The sequence below is a fragment of the Pinus tabuliformis genome, chromosome 5_2 (assembly GCF_031772625.1).
Source record: "Pinus tabuliformis cultivar Carrire ecotype Pingquan chromosome 5_2, CPIR1, whole genome shotgun sequence".
NCBI lineage: Eukaryota > Viridiplantae > Streptophyta > Pinopsida > Pinales > Pinaceae > Pinus > Pinus tabuliformis.
Window position 1 is genome coordinate 203,684,309 of NC_142306.1, and position 24,148 is coordinate 203,708,456.

Below are 24,148 nucleotides of genomic sequence, written 5' to 3' on the forward strand. Positions count from 1 at the left end.
GCTAGATTGGGTATAGATGAGGTCCAAATACTGACCATGAGCAATTACTTTCTTTTTAGTCATGAATCTGCCTTTAGTTACATCCTCTATGATATATGGCAATAGGGATTTACTGAACCATTCCGCTAACAACTGTTCTGGAACATAGGTCTTAACTAATCGACGATAATGCCATTACTCATGAATATGATCTAAAATGTGAGTGGATTTAGTTTGTTTAAAGTTGGTCAAAATTTTTGTTCCAGTTTCATACTGGATGGATAACTGGGAATGCGTAAGTAAGGTGGTAGCTAAGGAACTGAAATCATGAAACAAATCTCTAGGTAACTCAATGTACCATTTTTCTGCAGTACCTATAAGAGTACATTGGAAAAGACGTAATCGTATGGAATCATCATTAAGGGAGCTCAAATAACACCACATATGATACGTCATGACATGGGTCGATGGGTCTTCTCCAGGATCCCCATTGAACTTTGGGATATCAAAAGGAAATTTGGTAGGAATTATTGGCCACCAAGGCGAATGAGCAATGGGAACGTTGGTAAGCTGAGTCAAATCTGGAAATTTTAGAGTCGCCACAAAAGGTAACTTCCGGTTAAAATCTGGTGGAGGATAGCTTGGATAAGAAGGAATAGTATGAGCAACAAATACTTATGCTCCTGGATAAGGAGTCTTCTAATAAAGAGGAACATGGGCACTAGAGTAAGGAGTATTCTGGTAACCAGCACACACATAACCTTGTTAACTAGCTCTGGGATAACTTTGCAAAGGTTGGAATGGTTGGGTTTGGACATGTTGGCCTTGAAAAGGCACTTGAGGAACACCCTGATAAGGTCTATACTATTTCCCTGTGGGATTTTGCATCATCCTAGAATAAGGTGGGTTCAATTGGGGTTATGCCATACTATACATAGTATTCCTACTGGAATTTGAGGAGTACCTTGTCTAAGCGGTTGAGACTGTAAGGTACCTTGTAAAGGTTGGGTAAATGGAACTTGAGGGGTACCAGATACAATAGGTTTATATGCAACACCATCATGTAAAGGTTGAATTACATGTATTTTAACTTGTTGAGATACAAATTTATGGGTAGGAATTTGATATGAAGATGACACAGGTTGAGGATTCAACAATCAATCCCAAAATAATCTAGGTTGGACAGGAAAAGTAGCTTTCCAAACACTGGCATCCATCCTAGGATAAGGAGGATTATAATAATGTTGATTACCAACTTGAGGTATAACAACAACAGGTTCCCCCCACCATAGGATGAGGGGATGATGGAGGGAACCCAACATAAGGAGAGTCGGGCTATTGAAGATAATATCACCCATTAACATAAGGTCTAGCATTTTGTTCAATTGCAGCTATAGGTGGAGGAGAAGGAGCAGGTTGAGTAGCGTTCATAAGAGAAGTACCAGATGGAATTCCTAAAATGGATGACATGGGAGAGGTCCAATGACTGGACGCTACACTAGAAAAGGTACTATATAAATACTGATAACCAAGTGGGATGGACAGGCCACCATACAAATGTGCCTCTGGTGATGTTTCAAACATGGATGAGGAAGAAACATTTGATGTCTCCACCATATTGGTGGACATGGGTTGGGAGGTCAAATCGGATCCAGTGATGGTTAACAATCCTAGTGAAGACTGTCGCGATAAATCTGTGGGTGAGTCAAAAGAATTAGGCAAAGGAGTTTGTGTTGGAGTCTGAAGAGGAGGAAGAGGATCAGTCTGATAAAAGTGGAGTCCATTCCAATGAACAGGAGTAGACGGATGAGGCTCTTCTTGCAGGATCTCTTCAATACTCACAAGTTTGTATGGAAGTTCATTGTTAGGTCCAAGATATACAGTTGGAGGCTCTGTTTGAGACAAAGGAAGAGAAGGGGAAGGACCTAAAGTAATAAGTGAAGATGGGTGAGGTTCCTCAAGTTCAACAACCTAAGGAAGTAAAGTATTTGACTCAGGACAGTCATGTTCAATAACCTCGGGCAATAAAGTTTCAGGGGTTTCAGTTTCGATTGTGTCATATTCACGAGCAAGAGTAGAGGTAATTTTGGGCTTAGTACTCAAAGGGAAGGATGATTTTGGTTGATCATATTCAGGAGGAGGACCAGAAGTAGTTCCTGAATTTCCCGATTCGATGGTTTGTGTCTTCTTATGCTTCTGACGATGGCCAGGAGTAGCCTTTGGTGGAAGAGGAAGGTTATTTTGCATTCTACCCAAATGACATAGTGGGGGATTTTGTTCTTCCAAGTTGGATAATAAATTTTAGAAATTAACACAAAAATAAATAAAAAAGAGGGCAATCTAGGCATAAAGGATTACCAAGCAATCATGAATTGCAATATACACTTTGGCGAACCAAGGACTTAACATACGCACAAGAAATATCCCTGAATGTTGTGTTCGGTATATCATGATACACAAGGCGGCCGAATCGGTTACCTATGGCAAGGATAAAAATCTATAGGGGACTTCCAAATTATACTTTACAGTACGTGGAAGTGTATTCTGTAGTAGTGATGTATAATGCGTAATTGTTCGATGAGAGAACTCCCATATACTTTACGTGCATGGAGAACAATCCAATATACCCAAAGGTACTTTGAGAATAATCCTTTACGCTCACATACGTGGAACGATATTTCACCCCTAGATATAACACTAGAAAACAACAATAGCTCCTATGTTTAACGACGCTAGAACACATCTGTAGCCTAGACCTCTAAATGTTTGTGTTAATTATACAAATTCTCCTTAGGTTGATTCAATGAATTTTAATCTTTATCTTCAATTAGGTTTCATTTTTTGGGCTCACTGCGAATATCACCTGAATATCCTAAAATGAAAACTAGCATGAGGAAATGAAGTATTTCTCATTCAATGAAAATATATCTAAGGAAGGGAAGAGACAAAGAGTATGAAACAAACAATATGCAAAATAAAATTCCCTTTTCAATGAAATTGTTGCAATTTCAATGCACACACAAAACCCTAAATGCCAATGCAAAGATTTTTCTTTTAAAGTCTCTTAATTTTTGAAAATGAAGAACATTAAGAAGCAAAGTCTAATCACTGATTCAAACAAGATTTCCAGAACGATGACTAGAACACCAATTCATTTAAGCACTCAATGATCGAACAAAATCAGTTTGCAAACGATCTAATATAAGAACAAAGGAAAATATTTAAACAAATCCTTACCAAAATTGTTAAAACAAAAGCAATAAAATGGAGGTTTTAGAGGGACGAAAAGACACTCAAAGACTCAAGTAAGAGCAGCTGGAACATGGATGATCAGGTAGAAAATCAAAGCAAAAGAAAAATTGTGCATGGATAGGGGCCAATGCAAGTTCAAAGGAGGCACCAATGCTATGCAACGTAGGAACAGATAAGGCTCAGTTGGGGTGCAATGCTTTGTCAGCAGACCAGAGGGTGCGTTGGTATAGGGATGCAAAATTATGACACAAGGATTGCAATTGAGACTCAATGAAAGTTATTCCTAGGTCTATTCTTCACTGAATAAGACAATAAAGGTCCGAAAAAGAGGTAAGACCAACACAATGGACAAAGAAACCACCAAGGGAGTACACCGTTCCCTAGTATGGTCACCAATTTATTATGCAGACTTTTCGACTGCAGACATAAGTATATTCCCTAGGCCCGGTGGACTTCGCTACAACAACAGAAAGACAAAGGGACTAATGTTTTCCTTAAAGTAAATAGATAACGGGATGAAGCCTACATGGAATCTTTCATATGCTTTGCTCCTTATTTGGCTTGAATGCTCCAATCCTAGCTCCGATCACTATTATTAGAACTTGTACAGTCAGATAACACAAGCCAACGATCCACGACATCTATGTAGAATCATATAATCGCTTTATTCAATAGATCAACATGGTATTGAAATATATGAAACCATAACATCATATATAGGAAAACAAATAACTCTTTGCATTAATATAAATGGAGTGAGTTACATCCAAAATAGGTGTTGATCCTATAAAATAGCTCCTCCAAGTTGACTTGTACTTTAATGGATACTAGAATGACCATTCTATCTCTGATTCCACTTATCTCTTTTATTGATTCACCTTCTATATTTTTTGTACATAAACCAAATGGTGTGTTTGTTTTATCAAACATGGATGAAACAAATTTGGAATTGAGCTCATCTAGCTTTTGTAAGTTTTGCTGGATTTTTTCTGCTATCTTAACCATCTGTTGCATGTCTTCTTGCAGACTTTATTTAATCTTTATGATTTCTTCAAGAACATCATTACGACTGGGTTTTTTTTTCAGTATTTATTAAGCTAGATTCTGCACCTAGCTTGAACCATTCTTCGAGATCAATTTCATCGCCAGAGAGGGAATCAACAAATATTGTTTCTTTTATCTTATCAATCTTTTCTTGGATCCTTCTTATAGGAATAATTAGGCTAGGATCAAGTGAATTATTTTGTTTTTGGAGACTTGCTACTTGTTGCTTTATGTTATGAAAAGAAAACATGAAACAGTTAGAAATATATGTACAAACATCTTCACTCTTGGTGTTTTCCATAATTGTTATCTTCTGGAATTCATTTTCAACTCCACTATCAGAGTCAATATTTACATAGAAATATTCACATTCAGAATCTAAACTGAAAACTAGATCCTAATCAACTAGATCCTAAGTGGAGTTGAATAATTCCATGATTTTGTTCTAAATTCCTTTCTTATTTTTCTCTAGACATTTGTTTTCCCAATGGTATTTTCTACCAAAAATAAAACATTTAGATTCTCTAGCTAGTTTTGACCTTCTCCTGAACACATACCATTTCCTAGAGGATTTGTTTTCTTAATAATCCCGCCTCCTAGAATTCTTGGAGAATCTATATTTTTTCATGGAACACTTACACTTCTGACTTTGGGATATATGAGAACCCTTCTTGGAGGAGTTCTTAAAACATCCAAAGTGGTAAGTTTATGAAAAATAATTGCAGATATTACGACTGAATCCCATTTTGTTCTTAACATTCATACAAGTTTTATAGGTTGCACATTCATTTATGAGAATTGTAAGAATATGTTGTTGTAAAGTAGCTAAGGACAATGTTTCCACTGATATTCCTTGAGAAGACAATGTTTGGTGAATTAATTCTGGAACCTTGTTTGGAATTGATTCTATGTAATGTCATAAGTAGGCAACATTTTAATGATGTGGGATTTTGTAATACAACCTTTGCATGGTACAATAGTATTCATCTAACAGATCTTGGTTGCATAATTTCTGACTCATAAACAAATGAGCATAATGATCAAAATTAGTTGGTATAATTCCTAGAAATTCATGAGATAATGCCACTAAAATTTCTTAGATGGGGTCTTCATTATCTAATATTTCAACCTATTCTGTTCTCTTCAAAGTTTCCCAACAAATCTTGGAATTTCCTATTAATTCCCATGTTATCTGAATAACTACATCTTTCCATGTAGCTTTGATTTTTTTTTTTTTAACTAGCCCATGCTTTAATCTTTTGTAACAAAATAAATGTTTGGTCTCTATCTAAATAGTCAAAATTAATGTAAAGGTCGAACCATGACTGATAATATCAGGAAGAGACTCATCTTTGGCTTTTGCATATGACATATGATAAGCCCATTTGGAAAATGGACTGCTTTGAGATTGTGAACCTATGTCAAAACCTGTAGTCCTTGGAGATTTATGTGAGAAACTAAAAGACTAATTTCTCTTGTGTTTAGAAGATTTACCAATGTCTTCTTGTCCCACCATCTTCATTTCACAGATCTTGAATCTTTCTATGTTATTTTTAAGTAAATCTAGCTTTTCCCTAGCTAGATTATCTTCGTTGACTAATTTCATCATATTTTTAGGATCACCAATTTCTTCAAAGATAACTTTCAAAAATAAAATTGAGGAAGACTGAGAAGTTTTGAAATAAGCAAACTTTGGGCCTTCATTCTCAACTTATTCATAATTAGGAGGAGATCTGGTTCTAAGCAGAGAACCTTAAAAACTAGACACATCTTTACTGATAACTCCTAATTGTGTAATAATCTCTTTTAATTGGTTTTCTTGGGTATTCTACAGAGCATGCATAGTATCATATGTCTGGTGAATCATTTTTACGTGTTGTTTGGCTTCTAGAACATCCTTGGCCAAATCATGCAAATTATGTGCCAAACACACAGACTGGTCATTATTATAGTTGAGAAACTTGACTGGCTCCTCTGGCTCTACCTATATAGGTGATCTATAATGCAAGAATTGTAGATCACTCTGGACGGAACCATTCCTAAATTTTGGAGTAATGTTTGTTGGCTCTAGACTTCTTTCAAGAATTATAATTCTATTTCCAGCCTTTTCTTTGGTGAGACTATACATTTTTATCTCAGATATAGGGATCGTGACACAATCAGGATAGTTTGGATGTTGTCCTTGATGGGATGTAGATGATTGTCCTGTTTCTAAGGCCTGATATTTTCTCTTTGAATTTTGACAATATATACATGAACTAGAGGGACAACTATGATGAATTTTCTTATGAAAGTATTCATTAGCTGAAATATGGCTTTTTGACATTCAAGGAGGAATATTTACAGATGGAGGAACACAAAGTGAGTGCTTTTGGTTAGAGTATTTATGCCTTTAAACTGGATTTTTGACTTTCCCTTAGGTCTGGTGACAACTTGCAATTGGTGTGATGTGTTTGCTAGCTGGGGACACTTTTGGGATAAAGGTTGGTAGTCACTATTCCACTCGTCTGGTAATGTGACTTGACTAAAACCAAGTTGAAGTGAAGATGTATTACCAGGACCAACAATCACCCCTTCCTTGAGATCTCTTTTATACAGATTTAGGTTAATGGTTGGCATAATACTAGTTACAAACCATATGCAAATAGTAGTATGTAACTGGGCAATATGAGATTGTGGTGCAACGTTAAACCCATTAAACTGGATGAAGGATTGTAAGAACTCATTAATGTATGGATATGTTAATGAGACTTGATATCTTGGGAGAAATGAGGACCAAACTAGGCCATTATTTAATGGATTTTGAAAACCACCTAATAATGCATCTTCAAAATCAGTATGTTGTGTATCTAATACACAGGTAAGGCAAGAAGTATTTAAGACCTGTTGAACTAGTGGATTTATACCAAATTGAATCAACCCAAGATGAATATACTTGTATCCATTTTCTATTCCCCATTCTATGTCGTCTTTCAAAATAAGAGGAACCTGATAGAATCACTAAGACAAATAGATTGGGACATTATAGAAGTAAAGAGGAAAAGACTTGTAGCACGAAACTTAAACATAGGAAGGTTATATATTTTTTCTACTTCTATGTTTGGTAGTGTCCAATTCAGTTGAGGATCATATTATTGCAAGATAACACGAGTATTATAGATTGGATCTTTATGATATTTATTAAGAAACTTTGTAAGGAAAGACCAATGTTTCTCATTAGCCAATTTATGATTCTCAGAAAATTTATAACTTTGTTTGGATGCCATTCTATCAAAATAAAGATATTATATGCACCTGAAAAATTGCAGAGATGCAATTCATCGTCACACCCTAATGCCCAAACACGCCTATCCTTAGAAACAAACGAGACTTATCACGACTTTGACCTTCAGCTTTCGCTTACAACAGGTGCCCTTCCCCTTTAATTTAACAAATTTAACTCTTATATATATATATATATATATATATATATATATATATATATATAGATAGAGATATAGATATAGTGAGGGCCATTTATCATGATTAACTAGAGGCATTGGATTTTATTGTGGGAACAAGCATGTTTTAGCATCAGTGTTAGTTGGGAGGAAATATGTTGTTGGGCCATCTAATCAAACAGATCCTGACCATTGGATGTCATCAAAATACAACTCCATTTTAAAACCTCGTGGTAGTGGGAGCTTGACATGCATCTGGGCCATTTGATTGAGGAGGTTTGGGGCATTGGATCGGGTAGGAACTTTGTTAGAATAAAATATGGAAATTCAACCCACCAAGAATACAAATTTGAAAGAGATAATTATTTTTTAAATAAAATGTTATCTTGTTATATTTTTCAACAATATCTCAATGATATTTTTATAGCGTTGTAATGTAATAGACGCTAGGCCTACTCTGGAAAAAATTTTAATGGTTATCTTTCAAATATTTGAACCAAGAACCAAGAAGTATGTTCTCCCGCGTACTCTAAGCCTCATAATCCTAAAGATCAAATATCTAAGTGATGCCATTATATTTTTGTTGGAGTAGGATAGTGTCCATTAAAATTACAAAATTAATACACATTACTTGCAATGATTATTGTTTTAAATAAATTGTTAAATGAGATACAAGAGCAACTCAAAGAGGCATTCTAATTGAAAATTCCCATGAGAGAATGTGTGCTTATGTAGAAAGTGATATTTTGGTGTCAAGATTATGTACCAAATTCTTATAGAAATGAATTAACCAAAAGTGCACATGTAGCTTTGCAGATTAATAGGTGTATGTAGTCATACATTTTTGTGGAAGAGAATATATGTGTGGAGAAGGGAAGGCAAACTTTCTTTCAAAGCGTTCTGCACACATTCCCACTTCCATGCCTCTGTGCACATTTCACCCATTCACACACTTCTTCTACACACTTCCATCTTTCAGAGCACTCCTTTTGCACATGCATTATACCTTAATATATTGATACAAAACAACTAACACAACCATAGTAGTAAGAAATTAATCGAAATTTAAATCCCAATCATGATAACCATGATTAAAATTTATAGTCCACATGGAAAATACACTTAACATCCAAAATTTCTCTTGAACCTTTATATTCATATTGTTTTTTGTTTTGAATATTGAAATGAGAAAAGAGAACTATGTTACAATTAGGATTTAGAAATTTGGAAATTTGATAGAAGGAAACATAATGAAAATAATAATATGCTCATTCAAACACGACATAACACAAGCTTCTAGGTGGAAATCTCTTTATAAAACTCATGCACCCAAAAACATGAAAAAATAAATATTGCATATGGATAAAAGACATGGAATACTAAACATAATTTATTTGACGTAAAAACCATTAAACCAATGTATGACATGTTATGCAAGATGGAATTTTGTGGAATGAGTGCAGAGGGTAAAAGTGGGGATGTGTGTGGAACACTGTGGAAGAAAGGTTGTGTTCCTTGCTTCACATACGCATTCTCCTACACATACCTCCTCTTCCGCACATCCTTTATTTCACACACATTCTCGACTACATACACCTATTATTCCATAGACCTACTTCTACATTTCCACACTATCAATTCTTTGAGTATCCAGAACGTAAGCTCGAGTCATGGATATCTCTTTCTGCATAGGTAGGGATTCTCTCATGGGAACCATCAATCAGAATACCTCCCTAAGCCACTCCTATATCCTGTTCTTTAATATTTTATTTAAAATAATAAATACTACAAGCTAATGTCTACCAATTTTGTAATTTTAATGGGCACCCTCCCGCTCCAACATAAATATAATGGCATACCTTATACCTTTGATCTTTAGGCTTACGAGGCCTACAATATGCCGAAGAGAATAATTCTTGGTTCTTGGTTCAAAACTTTGAAAGGAGACCATATTTTCTAGTGAAAGAAAAACATTCAACTTTTGGATGGAGCGACACCCAATGTTTGCCACACTCCAGCAATGTACAGATCCAAAGACTTGCTAAACCATGTGCGAAGGTATAGCATGTATGAAGGTAAAGGTTTAACTATCATTTGACTACTTCTGCAATATTGCAGAAGCATACAGAATATTTTCTTTACACCTAATTGATGCATGAAACACAAACATAGAACCAAAAGTAGTAAATTCAAGCTAAATTAACAATAATGATTTAAATGAAGGAATTTACAAAATTTTGTTACTAGAATTTGCACCTAATGTTGCAAAGGAAACGCCGTAAGGCATAGAGTGGGGAAGAATAGCGGACATGTAAATGGAAATTATTGAAAGCAAGGGTGGATGATCAGAAACCAAGTGACCAGTGCGTGTTTAATCAGAATATTGGGCAAGCGTTCTTTGGATTGGTGATCATTAGTAAAATTGCAAGGAGGAATATATATATCAATAAAAGCTCATTGTCGGGAGAGCAATGAGTGTAGTTTGACTGCAATATCTTTTCCTTCTGGCACTTTTATTGCTATATCTTTTCCTTCTGCCATGCTCCTGCTCTCTAGAAAGTCCCAGAGAGCAGTTTCCCTTGAATATCTGTCATGCTCAACTGTGTAGATTTTGATTTCAATTAGAGCTAGAGAAAGCAATGTAAGAATGTCATTCTTGATCACAATAAAACAAGTCGTTGGAGGATATCAAAAACGAAGTGACCAATACATGTTTAGTCAGAAGACCAGGCAAGTTCTCTATGAATCGACGCAAGCTGTCCCACTGATGCAGGAAAATAAGACTACCACTTACTTGAAACAGAACAGTGATTTAAATCGGATCCCAATCTTTCAGCCCGACCTTTTGTTTTAATGGATTGCTCTAAATTCTTGAGATCTAGTCTTGAGTCTTGGAAATAATTTTCAACTTGCTTTTCTAATAGGGTACATGATATAGGAGTTTGGCTTGTAAATATATCTCTTTGCCGAAAACTTTTAAGATTCCAGTCTGATAGTTTGTATTCCTTTGCAAACGTGCTAAAGCAATTTCCCAAGATTTTCCCAGATTCCTACTTCGTTGAAATAAATTTAAGTTCTTTTCCCATAACGTTTCTCTAATTATTTGTTTTGGGAGAGGGAAGGGGGAAGATTAGTTATTTATAATCATATGGGCTACTGGCACCTGTTACCTCGAAAATTCTGCTCATATGATCTATCATAGGCTGCACTTCCAATTTCCCAATAACAGAATGGTGCCCTGAGTATTTATTTGAACATATTTTGTTCCCATATAAAATATTAAGCATTCCTTGAAATTGTGGGTTTCTTGACTTTTGACCAATAACTATTTGATGATTACCTTGTACTATCTGATGAGCCAAATGTCCTGAAAGAAGGATGTGGAAAATCTTTTGCTCCATTTCCCCGAGGTAATATAGGACTGCTAAATTAGAGCTTATTTGTTTTTTAGCTATCTGGCACATGAAAGTGTAGCTGAATGTTGGCTATAGAGCCTCTAATGTAATATCGGTTGTTGCATTTTCCTTCGCAGGTTGTTACTTCTCTACATCAGGTGGATTGCAGAGCTTTGAACATCCAATACAACACATACCAAAAAGACTAGTATTGCTGTCAAAGTATTAGGAGACAATGTCTATGGATCCAATTTGAAGCTTGAAGTAAGGGCATGACCATGCAGGATCACACAACATTCACATTTCATAGCTGAAACAATTTCTGCCTCATGTTATAATTCAGTTATTGAGTGGGAAGCCAAGAACTTGTTAAATGTCTTTTTATAGGCAAACGCCATAAATGAATTGCTGTTAATTTTTGAGTTAACATGTTCTTTGCTTAGGTCAGTTACTTCATTAATCCATTAGCTCATTATTAAGTCCATTAATTCATTAGCAATCACATTAACCATTATCATATGACAGTAACTAATGAAAGAACATCAAAGTTCAAAGGCTTAAAGCCAGGGCAAAACCCCACAAGGTGGAAAACCCACAGATCTTTTCTTCTTGATAATATCAAATGTTCAGAGAGAGATAAATCCATAAGTACAATGATACATTAGTCAAAGTGAATAGATTGACTTGCCATAGATGATCCCAATCCACTGTCCAAACGTCAAAGTCACATCATCTGCACATTAAAACTGGAGAAAAGGTAGCAATTTGTGGCTCAGTGGGATCAGGGAAATCTGCTCTGATATATACAATTCTTGGAGAAATCCCAAAAATTTCAGGAGATGTAAGTTGAACATTAACTACTCTTCTTGAGCAAAAGTAACCATTTCATAGTTCAACAAGATTGTAGATGCAACTTTTTTGCTTTCTATGTACATAAATTCTTCCATAAACTTTTTGATTGGACTACGTGTAGGTTGAAGTACATGGCAATGTTGCCTACGTGGCACAAACAGCTTGGATTTAGAGTGGTATTGTCAGAGATAACATACTCTATGAGAAACCAATGGACAAAATTCAATACAAGAAGGCAATAAAAGCTTGTGCGTTAGACAAGGATATAGGGAGTTTTGCTCATGGAGATATGACAGAGATTGGGGAGAGAGGATTGAATATGAGTGGAGGACAAAAACAGAGGATTCAGTTGGCTAGAGCAGTATATAACGATGCTGACATTTATCTATTGGATGATCCCTTCAGTGCAGTCGATGCTCATACAGCATCAACTCTATCGAATAAGGAGGAGACATTACATAAGAGAGACTCCAATACTTGCTAATATCACTTGTCATAGTATGAAAAATCTGGTTTACCTCTATATCATATCTGTAAAGATCTTAGAATGAGATCCAGACATATTAATGTGAAAATTTCTGTGCATATTGAATATAAAATATTTGAGTTTTGGGTTATCAAAGCTATAGATTGAGAACTATATGGATTTCTTGATAGGATGGTTGGTTCGATTTGTATATCAGGATTGCTAGCTTCTTTGTGGTGGTAGTGTGAGATCAATTGGGAATTGCTACTCGTTTCATGCTTCAAGATGGAAATGAATTTCCCAATGATGGTGGTGATGAAGGAACCCAACAAAAGCACAAAGAATAGCATAGTTGATTGAATAAAAAAATCAATTGTGTAAATACAAATAACAAACCCTACAAAGTGATGTTTTCTTGAATATTGATCAATATGAATGATTTTCCTTTCACAGTTCTTGTGTTTTGATTCTTTATGAATAGGAATTGATTCATTCAACTAAAATTGGTATTGTTGATTTTGATGGCACTTCTGTTCTCCAGCTTGATGATTGGGTGTTGTGCCGAATTTACAAGAAAAATGGTCATTCTCAGAGAGTACAAGCGGTAGAACAAGATGAAACTCTGTCTTTTGCCTATATGAACCATACCATCACAAAAAATTGTGTATATATCATTTCACCATAGAAATTGAAAACAATTTTTAGAGTGATAACTGCATCCTCAAGGTATTCTCTTGCTCCTTTTATTTCTTCCCTCTTGCATTGGAATTTTGTGGAACTCAGTTGAACCCAAAAATCATCCTAAAGTTATATAGGTCAAAAAATTTCCTAAAGTCACATTGCGGCTTCAAATTTAAACATAAATACATATAAACAGAAGGTAAAGTCTCAATATTCGATTATATGAGCAAATTACATAGCTTATTCAGCTAGCACGAGACCAGACTTGACTACATTAGTCAAATATCTTTCCAACTCCACTAACTACACCACAGTTCACATCGATTGACTGATGACTTGATCTCCACAGTTATTTACTTACTGTCCAACAAGGAGACCAACATGTTAATCATCTGGATTCTACAGCTGGGATTGTGACTTGATAAATAATGAGAAACATACATATTGTAGCAATACAAAATGTGCACACAAAGATACTTCACTAATTCTTTATTCACTGGTACCTCTATTTATACACAAACACAGTAGTGGAGTCCTGCGGAAAGATTCCAGCTTCAACAGCAACTAACCTCCCTATTTTAACTCATTAACCTACAGCTAATCATCCTTAACAGCACTTATACATGAGCTGTTTGTACTCTAAAACAGAATCCCTAAATAGCCTATTACATTTATGTATTGGAGAGTTATTCTCTAACATGATCAACAACCAGAGAATAACAGAATTTATATATTGCTCTAGTACAAACGAAGTTGAAATGAACTCTTTGAATTGTTCAAAACATCATTTTTGGAAATAATGTTTCTTGACTTGTTATGAAATTGTACCCATGTTTTCTGGATAGGCTGCATTCTTTTCACTTTGGACAATGCTTCAGACCATAAACTTGCAGTCCTATCTCCAAGACTATATGATATAATGATTTTGAGACTTGCTTCAAGGTTTAACGGGTAAATATATAAACATTTCCATTATAATTTTATCAAGATAATTCATTTAAACAGGTTGGCTAATAGTATCAAAGATGAGGTCAGCTAATTGTTAACACTATTCAATACTGGAGTAAAATTAAGAAAGCATGGTAAGCTCAAGTAGAATTGCAAGATTATTGTGAAACCCACCATAACTCCTTCCTTTCAGAATAGAATTTGAATTAGTATTTGTGGGATTGCTTGAAAAATGGTTGGAAAGACATTGGACTTCACTCTTCTTTTTCTGCCAAAGTCAGGAACTTATGGAAGGTAAATTTCATCTACATGTCCAGAGTTGCACATAAACATTTTAGGATGGTTATAAGTGGCGTGTCCGTTATACTTAATTCTCAGTTGCAGATGACATTTTTTGTTATTTCACTGATAGTCTTCTCTGTGTGGATATTACAGCACAGAACTCCGGAAGCTAATCATAAAGGCAGCCTTACAGCATCAGTGAAGCCTCATGCATGCAAAATGTATGTTTTGACATTTAGCCCCTACAGTCATACCTCTCCATTGGATTCGATTTATGATACTTTTGGGATACCATTATGTGATAAGAAGCATTAAGAAAATAAGAAGCATTGAGAAAATCGATTCCCCTCAAGGAAGATCCAGGGCATTCTTAAGGGTGACGTTTAAGAGAAAATCATGAATAATACACAATCTACACAATTGAGCATGACAGATATTCAAGGGAAACTGCTCTGCTAGGGCCTAGTGCTTATGGAGATAGATCTAGATTATAGAAAAAATATTTATTTCTTCTTTGGAATGTGTTTTTATCTAAATTCGTGGGGAGTGAGTGAAAGCAGGTTTGGCAATGTTATTAGGAGGCCCACTAATTTTGAATGAGACATCGTTCTTTACCTTTTATTCTTGTATGTTTCTTTCCAGATGAACACAGGTGAAAACCAATTATAGTCTCTTTTGAATTAAGATAATTTACCAGGGAAAATCAATCAAGCATTTTGAATAATAAATCAGTGGGTTTCTTCTCAGAGAAAAAGTGAAGGATAGACCAGTGGCTCGAACTTTAATGAGAAGGATGGATCATGTAGGGAATAGTGGAAAGTGCAACCTTTGTTTGTTTCCACCTTGTTGGTGTTGCCAAAATACCATAATAAGTGGTTTTGTTGGCACCTAAAGACATGCATGGAGAAGCTTCTTGTTGTGAAGAGTTATATTACATCTTTGTAATGAATAGCCCTGTTTCAAAAGAACAAATATATTCAGTGTCTAGCTTTTGACTTAAGTTATTTTTAGACATATGGTTGTCTTGTTCTTCAACTTCATAGTTGTAATCATAAGTGATATGGCTGAAGCATCCTCTTTGGCCATTTAAAATAGCAGCACTTATCAGGGTGGGTGCCATTACATGGTTTGATAGTTGTAATCATAAGTGATAGGGCTGAAGCATCTTCTTTGGCCATTTAAAATTGCAGCACCTATCAGGGTGAACTCACCAATGAAAGGAAAATCAATCCAACTGTTAATTTTAATGACTTAGCTACCTACGAGCTCTGTTTTTTGTGGAGACTGCTAGTCATATATGTAGATAGATCGATAGATGTTAGTGTGAGAAACTAAACTACATTTTATTGAGTGAAGGAACGAATGCAAAGGATGTGATTACATGGTAGGCAGTGACTGTGCCTAGTATCTACAAACTTTCTAGATATAAACTTGATTTTCATATCAAACTTGTCAGACATATGCACCTTTTTGGAATGAAATCCAGAACTTGTCATCACGGAAGGAATAAGATTAGCTGGACTTCATGGAGAGAGAGGTGTGCTCAGGACTATAGTTGTACTATGTTTGCTAATGAAAATGGAATGAGAATATAGTATATCGGAGTAGGAGCATGACAGAAAGAAAAGCTATAGTGTTAGAAGTTCTAAAAGGAAAAGATATAGCAGTCAAAGTGTGCTCAATGTTCTCTAAACACTGAACTTACACTGCGATATCTTCTCCTCCTTGCAATTTTACCCATGATCGCCAATTCATAGAGAACTTGCCTGGTCTTCTGACTAAACATGTATTGGTCACTTCGTTTTTGATATCCTCCAACGACTTGTTTTATTGTGATCAAGAATGACATTCTTACATTGCTTTCTCTAGCTCTAATTGAAATCAAAATCTACACAGTTGAGCATGACAGATATTCAAGGGAAACTGCTCTCTGGGACTTTCTAGAGAGCAGGAGCATGGCAGAAGGAAAATATATAGCAATAAAAGTGCCAGAAGGAAAAGATATTGCAGTCAAACTACACTCATTGCTCTCCTGACAATGAGCTTTTATTGATATATATATTCCTCCTTGCAATTTTACTAATGATCACCAATCCAAAGAACTCTTGCCCAATCTTCTGATTAAACACGCACTGGTCACTTGGTTTCTGATCATCCACCCTTGCTTTCAATAATTTCCATTTACATGTCCGCTATTCTTCCCCACTCTATGCCTTACGGCGTTTCCTTTGCAACATTAGGTGCAAATTCTAGTAACAAAATTTTGTAAATTCCTTCATTTAAATCATTATTGTTAATTTAGCTTGAATTTACTACTTTTGGTTCTATGTTTGTGTTTCATGCATCAATTAGGTGTAAAGAAAATATTCTGTATGCTTCTGCAATATTGCAGAAGTAGTCAAATGATAGTTAAACCTTTACCTTCATACATGCTATACCTTCGCACATGGTTTAGCAAGTCTTTGGATCTGTACATTGCTGGAGTGTGGCAAACATTGGGTGTCGCTCCATCCAAAAGTTGAATGTTTTTCTTTCACTAGAAAATATGGTCTCCTTTCAAAGTTTTGAACCAAGAACCAAGAATTATTCTCTTCGGCATATTGTAGGCCTCGTAAGCCTAAAGATCAAAGGTATAAGGTATGCCATTATATTTATGTTGGAGCGGGAGGGTGCCCATTAAAATTACAAAATTGGTAGACATTAGCTTGTAGTATTTATTATTTTAAATAAAATATTAAAGAACAGGATATAGGAGTGGCTTAGGGAGGTATTCTGATTGATGGTTCCCATGAGAGAATCCCTACCTATGCAGAAAGAGATATCCATGACTCGAGCTTACGTTCTGGATACTCAAAGAATTGATAGTGTGGAAATGTAGAAGTAGGTCTATGGAATAATAGGTGTATGTAGTCGAGAATGTGTGTGAAATAAAGGATGTGCGGAAGAGGAGGTATGTGTAGGAGAATGCGTATGTGAAGCAAGGAACACAACCTTTCTTCCACAGTGTTCCACACACATCCCCACTTTTACCCTCTGCACTCATTCCACAAAATTCCATCTTGCATAACATGTCATACATTAGTTTAATGGTTTTTACGTCAAATAAATTATGTTTAGTATTCCATGTCTTTTATCCATATGCAATATTTATTTTTTCATGTTTTTGGGTGCATGAGTTTTATAAAGAGATTTCCACCTAGAAGCTTGTGTTATGTCGTGTTTGAATGAGCATATTATTATTTTCATTATGTTTCCTTCTATCAAATTTCCAAATTTCTAAATCCTAATTGTAACATAGTTCTCTTTTCTCATTTCAATATTCAAAACAAAAAACAATATGAATATAAAGGTTCAAGAGAAATTTTGGATGTTAAGTGTATTTTCCATGTGGACTATAAATTTTAATCATGGTTATCATGATTGGGATTTAAATTTCGATTAATTTCTTACTACTATGGTTGTGTTAGTTGTTTTGTATCAATATATTAAGGTATAATGCATGTGCAAAAGGAGTGCTCTGAAAGATGGAAGTGTGTAGAAGAAGTGTGTGAATGGGTGAAATGTGCATAGAGGCATGGAAGTGGGAATGTGTGCAGAACGCTTTGAAAGAAAGTTTTCCTTCCCTTCTCCACACATATATTCTCTTCCACAAAAATGTATGACTACATACACCTATTAATCTGCAAAGCTACATGTGCACTTTTGGTTAATTCATTTCTATAAGAATTTGGTACATAATCTTGACACCAAAATATCACTTTCTACATAAGCACACATTCTCTCATGGGAATTTTCAATTAGAATGCCTCTTTGAGTTGCTCTTGTATCTCATTTAACAATTTATTTAAAACAATAATCATTGCAAGTAATGTGTATTAATTTTGTAATTTTAATGGACACTATCCTACTCCAACAAAAATATAATGGCATCACTTAGATATTTGATCTTTAGGATTATGAGGCTTAGAGTACGCGGGAGAACATACTTCTTGGTTCTTGGTTCAAATATTTGAAAGATAACCATTAAACTTTTTTCCAGAGTAGGCCTAGCGTCTATTACATTACAACGCTATAAAAATATCATTGAGATATTGTTGAAAAATATAACAAGATAACATTTTATTTAAAAAATAATTATCTCTTTCAAATTTGTATTCTTGGTGGGTTGAATTTCCATATTTTATTCTAACAAAGTTCCTACCCGATCCAATGCCCCAAACCTCCTCAATCAAATGGCCCAGATGCATGTCAAGCTCCCACTACCACGAGGTTTTAAAATGGAGTTGTATTTTGATGACATCCAATGGTCAGGATCTGTTTGATTAGATGGCCCAACAACATATTTCCTCCCAACTAACACTGATGCTAAAACAAGCTTGTTCCCACAATAAAATCCAATGCCTCTAGTTAATCATGATAAATGGCCCTCACTATATCTATATCTCTATCTATATATATCTATATATATATATATATATATATATATAAGAGTTAAATTTGTTAAATTAAAGGGGAAGGGCACCTGTTGTAAGCGAAAGCTGAAGGTCGAAGTCACGATAAGTCTCGTTTGTTTCTAAGGATAGGCGTGTTTGGGCATTAGGGTGTGACGATGAATTGCATCTCTGCAATTTTTCAGGTGCATATAATATCTTTATTTTGATAGAATGGCATCCAAACAAAGTTATAAATTTTCTGAGAATCATAAATTGGCTAATGAGAAACATTGGTCTTTCCTTACAAAGTTTCTTAATAAATATCATAAAGATCCAATCTATAATACTCGTGTTATCTTGCAATAATATGATCCTCAACTGAATTGGACACTACCAAACATAGAAGTAGAAAAAATATATAACCTTCCTATGTTTAAGTTTCGTGCTACAAGTCTTTTCCTCTTTACTTCTATAATGTCCCAATCTATTTGTCTTAGTGATTCTATCAGGTTCCTCTTATTTTGAAAGACGACATAGAATGGGGAATAGAAAATGGATACAAGTATATTCATCTTGGGTTGATTCAATTTGGTATAAATCCACTAGTTCAACAGGTCTTAAATACTTCTTGCCTTACCTGTGTATTAGATACACAACATACTGATTTTGAAGATGCATTATTAGGTGGTTTTCAAAATCCATTAAATAATGGCCTAGTTTGGTCCTCATTTCTCCCAAGATATCAAGTCTCATTAACATATCCATACATTAATGAGTTCTTACAATCCTTCATCCAGTTTAATGGGTTTAACGTTGCACCACAATCTCATATTGCCCAGTTACATACTACTATTTGCATATGGTTTGTAACTAGTATTATGACACCCATTAACCTAAATCTGTATAAAAGAGATCTCAAGGAAGGGGTGATTGTTGGTCCTGGTAATACATCTTCACTTCAACTTGGTTTTAGTCAAGTCACATTACCAGACGAGTGGAATAGTGACTACCAACCTTTATCCCAAAAGTGTCCCCAGCTAGCAAACACATCACACCAATTGCAAGTTGTCACCAGACCTAAGGGAAAGTCAAAAATCCAGTTTAAAGGCATAAATACTCTAACCAAAAGCACTCACTTTGTGTTCCTCCATCTGTAAATATTCCTCCTTGAATGTCAAAAAGCCATATTTCAGCTAATGAATACTTTCATAAGAAAATTCATCATAGTTGTCCCTCTAGTTCATGTATATATTGTCAAAATTCAAAGAGAAAATATCAGGCCTTAGAAACAGGACAATCATCTACATCCCATCAAGGACAACATCCAAACTATCCTGATTGTGTCACGATCCCTATATCTGAGATAAAAATGTATAGTCTCACCAAAGAAAAGGCTGGAAATAGAATTATAATTCTTGAAAGAAGTCTAGAGCCAACAAACATTACTCCAAAATTTAGGAATGGTTCCGTCCAGAGTGATCTACAATTCTTGCATTATAGATCACCTATATAGGTAGAGCCAGAGGAGCCAGTCAAGTTTCTCAACTATAATAATGACCAGTCTGTGTGTTTGGCACATAATTTGCATGATTTGGCCAAGGATGTTCTAGAAGCCAAACAACACGTAAAAATGATTCACCAGACATATGATACTATGCATGCTCTGTAGAATACCCAAGAAAACCAATTAAAAGAGATTATTACACAATTAGGAGTTATCAGTAAAGATGTGTCTAGTTTTTAAGGTTCTATGCCTAGAACCAGATCTCCTCCTAATTATGAATAAGTTGAGAATGAAGGCCCAAAGTTTGCTTATTTCAAAACTTCTCAGTCTTCCTCAATTTTATTTTTGAAAGTTATCTTTGAAGAAATTGGTGATCCTAAAAATATGATGAAATTAGTCAACGAAGATAATCTAGCTAGGGAAAAGCTAGATTTACTTAAAAATAACATAGAAAGATTCAAGATCTGTGAAATGAAGATGGTGGGACAAGAAGACATTGGTAAATCTTCTAAACACAAGAGAAATTAGTCTTTTAGTTTCTCACATAAATCTCCAAGGACTACAGGTTTTGACATAGGTTCACAATCTCAAACCAGTCCATTTTCCAAATGGGCTTATCATATGTCATATGCAAAAGCCAAAGATGAGTCTCTTCCTGATATTATCAGTCATGGTTCGACCTTCTACATTAATTTTGACTATTTAGATAGAGACCAAACATTTATTTTGTTACAAAAGATTAAAGCATTGGCTAGTTAAAAAAAAATAAAAAAAAAATCAAAGCTACATGGAAAGATGTAGTTATTCAGATAACATGGGAATTAATAGGAAATTCGAAGATTTGTTGGGAAACTTTGAAGAGAACAGAATAGGTTGAAATATTAGATAATGAAGACCCCATCTAAGAAATTTTAGTGGCATTATCTCATGAATTTCTAGGAATTATACCAACTAATTTTGATCATTATGCTCATTTGTTTATGAGTCAGAAATTATGCAACCAAGATCTGTTAGATGAATACTATTGTACCATGCAAAGGTTGTATTACAAAATCCCACATCATTAAAATGTTGCCTACTTATGACATTACATAGAATCAATTCCAAACAAGGTTCCAGAATTAATTCACCAAACATTGTCTTCTCAAGGAATATCAGTGGAAACATTGTCCTTAGCTACTTTACAACAAAATATTCTTACAATTCTCATAAATGAATGTGCAACCTATAAAACTTGTATGAATGTTAAGAACAAAATGGGATTCAGTCGTAATATCTGCAATTATTTTTCATAAACTTACCACTTTGGATGTTTTAAGAACTCCTCCAAGAAGGGTTCTCATATATCCCAAAGTCAGAAGTGTAAGTGTTCCATGAAAAAATATAGATTCTCCAAGAATTCTAGGAGGCGGGATTATTAAGAAAACAAATCCTCTAGGAAATGGTATGTGTTCAGGAGAAGGTCAAAACTAGCTAGAGAATCTAAATGTTTTATTTTTGGTAGAAAATACCATTGGGAAAACAAATGTCTAGAGAAAAATAAGAAAGGAATTTAGAACAAAATCATGGAATTATTCAACTCCACTTATGATCTAGTTGATTAGGATCTAGTTTTCAGTTTAGATTCTGAATGTGAATATTTCTTTGTAAATATTGACTCTGATAGTGAAGTTGAAAATGACTTCCAGAAGATCACAATTACGGACAACACCAAGAGTGAAGATGATTGTACATATATTTCTGACTGTTTCATGTTTTCTTTTCATAACATAAAGCAACAAATAGCAAGTCTCCAAAAACAAAAGGATTCACTTGATCCTAGCCTAATTATTCCTAGAAGAAGGATCCAAGAAAAGATTGATAAGATCAGAGAAACAATGTTTGTCGATTCCCTCTCTGACGATGAAATTGATCTCGAAGAATGGTTCAAGCTAGGTGCAGAATCTAGCCTAATAAATACTGAAAAAAAAACCCAGTCGTAATGATGTTCTTGAAGAAATCAGAAAGATTGAAGAAAGTTTGCAAGAAGACAGGCAACAGATGGCTAAAATAGCAGAAAAAATCCAGCATAAATTACAAAAGCTAGATGAGCTCAATTCCAAATTTGTTTCATCCATGTTTGATAAGACACACACACCATTTGGTTTATGTACAAAAAATATAGAAGGTGAATCAATAAAAGAGATAAGTGGAATTGGAGATAGAATGGTCATTCTAGTATCCATTAAAGTACAAGTCAACTTGGAGGAGCTATTTTATAGGATCAACACCTATTTTGGATGTAACTCACTCCATTTATATTAATGCAAAGAGTTATTTGTTTTCCTATATATGATGTTATGGTTTCATATATTTCAATACCATGTTGATCTATTGAATAAAGCGATTATATGATTCTACATAGATGTCGTGGATCGTTGGCTTGTGTTATCTGACTGTACAAGTTCTAATAATAGTGATCGGAGCTAGGATTGGAGCATTCAAGCCAAATAAGGAGCAAAGCATATGAAAGATTCCATGTAGGCTTCATCCCGTTATCTATTTACTTTAAGGAAAACATTAGTCCCTTTGTCTTTCTGTTGTTGTAGCGAAGTCCACCGGGCCTAGGGAATATACTTATGTCTGCAGTCGAAAAGTCTGCATAATAAATTGGTGACCATACTAGGGAACGGTGTACTCCCTTGGTGGTTTCTTTGTCCATTGTGTTGGTCTTACCTCTTTTTCGGACCTTTATTGTCTTATTCAGTGAAGAATAGACCTAGGAATAACTTTCATTGAGTCTCAATTGCAATCCTTGTGTCATAATTTTGCATCCCTATACCAACGCACCCTCTGGTCTGCTGACAAAGCGTTGCACCCCAACTGAGCCTTATCTGTTCCTACGTTGCATAGCATTGGTGCCTCCTTTGAACTTGCATTGGCCCCTATCCATGCACAATTTTTCTTTTGCTTTGATTTTCTACCTGATCATCCATGTTCCAGCTGCTCTTACTTGAGTCTTTGAGTGTCTTTTCGTCCCTCTAAAACCTCCATTTTATTGCTTTTGTTTTAACACCTTTGGTAAGGATTTGTTTAAATATTTTCCTTTGTTCTTATATTAGATCGTTTGCAAACTGATTTTGTTCAATCATTGAGTGCTTAAATGAATTGGTGTTCTAGTCATCGTTCTGGAAATCTTGTTTGAATCAGTGATTAGACTTTGCTTCTTAATTTTCTTCATTTTCAAAAATTAAGAGACTTTAAAAGAAAAATCTTTGCATTGGCATTTAGGGTTTTGTGTGTGCATTGAAATTGCAACAATTTCATTGAAAAGGGAATTTTATTTTGCATATTGTTTGTTTCATACTCTTTGTCTCTTCCCTTCCTTAGATAGATTTTCATTGAATGAGAAATACTTCATTTCCTCATGCTAGTTTTCATTTTAGGATATTCAGGTGATATTCGCAGTGAGCCCAAAAAATGAAACCTAATTGAAGATAAAGATTAAAATTCATTGAATCAACCTAAGGAGAATTTGTATAATTAACACAAACATTTAGAGGTCTAGGCTACAGATGTGTTCTAGCGTCGTTAAACATAGGAGCTATTGTTGTTTTCTAGTGTTATATCTAGGGGTGAAATATCGTTCCACGTATGTGAGCGTAAAGGATTATTCTCAAAGTACCTTTGGGTATATTGGATTGTTCTCCATGCACGTAAAGTATATGGGAGTTCTCTCATCGAACAATTACGCATTATACATCACTACTACAGAATACACTTCCACGTACTGTAAAGTATAATTTGGAAGTCCCCTATAGATTTTTATCCTTGCCATAGGTAACCGATTCGGCCGCCTTGTGTATCATGATATACCGAACACAACATTCAGG

The 24,148-nt window shown here is 34.9% G+C and overlaps 2 long non-coding RNA genes across 2 annotated transcripts; both read left to right on the forward strand.

Moving 5' to 3' along the window:
* Positions 1-11,045: 11,045 nt before the first annotated feature.
* LOC149158271 (uncharacterized) lies at positions 11,046-11,335 on the forward strand. The gene is made up of 2 exons (XR_016262031.1): positions 11,046-11,125; positions 11,248-11,335. It is a non-coding gene; the product is annotated as an uncharacterized LOC149158271 (long non-coding RNA).
* A 271-nt stretch (positions 11,336-11,606) lies between these two features.
* Positions 11,607-12,334, forward strand: LOC149158272 (uncharacterized). Its single transcript, XR_016262032.1, has 2 exons — positions 11,607-11,951; positions 12,084-12,334. It is a non-coding gene; the product is annotated as an uncharacterized LOC149158272 (long non-coding RNA).
* Positions 12,335-24,148: the final 11,814 nt, after the last annotated feature.